This window comes from Trichomycterus rosablanca, chromosome 15 (assembly GCF_030014385.1).
Source record: "Trichomycterus rosablanca isolate fTriRos1 chromosome 15, fTriRos1.hap1, whole genome shotgun sequence".
Taxonomy (NCBI): domain Eukaryota; kingdom Metazoa; phylum Chordata; class Actinopteri; order Siluriformes; family Trichomycteridae; genus Trichomycterus; species Trichomycterus rosablanca.
In genome coordinates this window covers 3857120-3861545 of record NC_086002.1, presented here as the reverse complement: position 1 = coordinate 3861545, position 4426 = coordinate 3857120, and positions in this window count along the sequence as shown.

Here is a 4426-nt window from a genome sequence, read left to right as displayed (position 1 = left end):
GGCATGGGAAGAAGTGACCCCGGATGAATTCTACCGCTTTCTTGGGCTCCTTATTTACATGGGTTTCACGTCCCTGCACAGCATTCACAGATATTGGGGAACCAAATCTCTTCAGGGTTCATGGGCCAAGTTATTCATGTCCCGTGACCGTTTCAAGGAATTGATGGCAGCCCTCCATGTTGTAGATCCTGCCACAGAAAATAATCTTGATCGTCTTAGGAAGTTGCGTTACCTGATGGACCACCTCAAAACCAAGTGTCAGCAGCTTTTCCAGGCTAATGAAAATCTGAGCATAGACGAGAGAATGGTAAAATCAAAAGGTCGATCAGGATTCAAGCAGTATATGAAGGGCAAACCTACTCGCTGGGGTTTCAAATTGTGGGTCATTGCAACTTCAAATTCGGGATATACCTTAGACTTTGATGTTTACACAGGAAGTCTTGATGGGCGCGTAACTGATTTGGCTATAAAAGTGATCGAAGACCTTGTGCAGCCATTTAAAAATCAAGGTCACACAGTATGGTTTGACAACTTCTATACATCACCAACTGTTATGGTCCGACTTAAGGAGTGGGGAATCAATGCTTGTGGGACATGTAGGATTAATCGTAAGAAATTCCCAGTGGATTTCAAAGATGTCAAGAAATGGGAGCGGCAAGCTAACCGTGGTGATATGAGGTGGTGTAGAATTGACGGAAATGTCTTAGTAGTTCAGTGGAAGGACACGCGAGCAGTTACATGCCTCTCTAATTTCCACAATGCTAATGATTCATCAGAGGTTTCTAGGATGGTAAAGAATGGTGCCACGTGGGACAGAAAAGTAGTCCGTCAACCAGCTGTAGTAAAGGACTACAATAAACACATGGGAGGTGTTGACAGATCTGATCAAATGTTAAACACATACAATCTGCTTCAGAAAACTCAAAAGTGGTGGAAAACACTTTTCTTCCATTTTGTGGACATAGCCGTCGTTAATAGTTTCATTTTGTTTCAGGACTGGCATCATTCCAATCCAGCATCACGTTATGGGTTTAGTTCAGCGGGCTACAGCCAGATAAACTTTAGGGGAAATCTGTCACGCCAACTTGCAGAAATTGCCGTCGATTCAATTTTGCCATCTCAGCTTTCAGTAGCTCCAACCACTTCCTCATCGTTTTACGTCACCCACATTCCTCAGATAGAGCAAGTATCAAGAAATTGCTGGCTTTGCTACAAAAAATTCAAAAAAGAAAATAAAACAAAGATTGCATGCATGGCTCCTGAGTGCCAAGGTAGAAGATTTTGTTTAGTTGGCAATCGAAACTGTTTTCAGTCTTGGCATTCTAGCGAAGGAGATGAGTTTCGCAGTTAGACCTACACAGGGCTTCTGTCTTCTACTGTCAGTCCCTCTCATCCTTCCTCAACCCCTGTGTTTGTGTATATGTTCTTTGTTTCTCTTTCTCTTCACAGGTCAAAGTTCAGTGTTCATTGGAAGGAGGTAATTTGAGGTAATTATCCATTGTGCATTGTCTGTTAAATATGTTGTAGTGAATTTTTGGCAAAATGGCTTAGATGAGATTTGATATCCTGTTGCCTCAAAACTGTTTACTGAATTGTTCAATGATTATCCTGAACAAATAATTGCTTTTTCTTGTATTGTTGAATTGGATTATTTGAGAGTTTGTTTTATGGAGTGATGCATTGTTCATTGTTCTTCAGTAGTGCTGAACTATATTGTATTGTTGTTTAGAAATTATTTATAGAATGAGAAGTGTATATAATTCTAATAAAAATCTTTAATTTTTTTGAACTATACACTGTTGTTAGAGTGCTTATTTTGTCAAATACATTTTATCTGCTGTCTTATTTCAAAAACATGAATGTTGACAATTTAGTAATAATTAAGAAAAAAGTACACTTTCATTGGTTTATAGTGTATGCTGACATTGGTAAAAAGTGAGGTGAAAAAGGAGCTACACGAACATTCTAAATTGCTAAATGACACCTTCTGCTAAATTGATCATAACTTTTGAATAGAAGATGATAGATTCAAAATTATTATCTTGACAAATGGCTCACAAAATTGCAAACATTTCATATGTTCTATATTGTTATCTATATTGCACAGAAATTTGTTAAAAATGTAAGTATTTATGAATTAAATAAAAAACGAGAGATTTTTTTAGGTTGATTTTGAAGGTTTTTTTGTAAACATTTATTATATTACACTTGAAAAACATTGTGTTTCATAGAATTTTAAAGAACTGATTCTCCTGGTTATAATGGTGTGTGTATATGCAGGTTTTTTTTTCATAAAAGTACACTTTCATTGGTTTATAGTGTATGCTGACATTGGTAAAAAGTGAGGTGAAAAAGGAGCTACACGAACATTCTAAATTGCTATATGACACCTTCTGCTAAATTGATCATAACTTTTGAATAGAAGATGATAGATTCAAAATTATTATCTTGACAAATGGCTCACAAAATTGCAAACATTTCATATACTCTATATTTTTCTCTAAATTGCACAGAAATGTGTTAAAAATGTAAGTATTTATGTATGAAATAAAAATTGAGAGGTTTTTTAGGTTGATTTTGAAGGATTTTTGTATAGATTTGGTTATATTACACTTAAATAACCATACTGAGTTTTATATCATTTTAAAGAACTGATTCTTCTGGTTATAATGGTATGTATATGTAGTCTATGCTACGTACGGTATTTACACAATAAGGTTTTTTCTATGACCATGTTACATAGTGTCCGAAAATGGAATGTTCCACTCAGGCATGAAAGGGTTAAAATAAACCTTCCATAAAAACTATAGACTGTTCAAGTCTTTGTAAGGGGGTAAACTTACAAAATCAGCAGCAGGAGAGAGAGAGAGAGAGAGAGAGAGAGAGAGAGAGACATGTGAAACACTTAGGACACCCCATTAAATAGGCAGCTCTTTATTAAGAAATGTTCACATATCAATGTCCAATCTTGTTTTTGTTTATTTTTGGAAAAGAAAGTTATTTAATTGCAATTAAACAACAAAAATAAACATTGTTTTACTCATGAAACAAATGATATGAACAAAAATGCATATTATAATGGAGGAAAAAGTTAGGACACCCTACCCTACCCTCTAATAACTAGTGTTGCCCCCTTTGGCTGAAATAACTTCAGTGAGACGCTTCATGTAGCCATCTACCAATCTCTGTGTGGCCTTTATGTTTTTCTTAGAGAGCAAAGGTTTCCTCCTTGCACACCTTCCATGAAAATTAAACTTGTGTAGTCTCTTTCTGATAGTCATGCACTTTCACATCGACAGTAGCAAAAGCCTGCTGTAGGTCCTGTGATAAAATTTGAGGATTTTTCATGACTTCTTTTAACATCTTACGGTCTGCTCTGGTCGCAGTTGTTTTGAATGTCCTTCACTTGTAAACAATTTTCCGGATAGTGGAATGGCTGATGTCAAATTCTTTTGAGATCTTTTTAAATCCCTTACCAGACTCATAAGCAGCCACAATCTTCTTTCTGAGGGCCTCAGACCGCTCTTTGGATCTCACCATGGTGCTCACTCTCACTTCAACAGTCAGGGACACACCATATAAATTTTCTGAGGTTTAAATAGGGCAAGCCTTATTCAAAATGCTGGGTAATAATGTTCTGATCATGTGCACCTGATGTGATACACCTGTGTGTGATCTTAAATATTTTAAGTGGGACAATATGTAGGGGTGTCCTAATTTATTAATTAGTAATTAATAAATTGCATTCTTTTTAAATAACATTTTACAGAAAGTTGTAAAAAGGCCTTTCTTAATTTTTAATTGTTTAGTCATATTACTTGGATCCCTCAGTATTGTTAAAATTGATATTAAATATCCACATGTCCAAATATGTTAAAAATTATACAGGCTTTCATAGGGTGTCCTAATTTTTTCACATGACTGTGTATGTGTGTATATATATATATATATATATATATATATATATATATATATATATATACATATACATATACTCTCTCTCTCTCTACTGTTAGAATATATTTATTTCTTTAGTTAACTTTATAGCCATGAGCTTTATTACAATCATATTTATGTGTTCGCACCCTGGAAGTTCCGACTGTCCCTTTGATCAATCTGTTACTCCAACATTCTGAAAGTATTCAAACCTTGTACAACAGCTGCCTGCTTTCATTGTTACAATAACCCAACTGTAAGCTTCTTTTTTTACCCAATGCTGGGTTAATTTCACCATGAATGTTGGGTTGTTTACTCCAATGCGTTGTTTACTCTAATGTTGATATGTACATAATAATACTAATACTGCTACTATTACTTAATAATAACAATAATAATAATAATAATAACAATAATAACAATAAACAATCAGCACAAATATGTTTTATATTTTTATATATAATAAATAAAAACATTTTTAATACAGCAG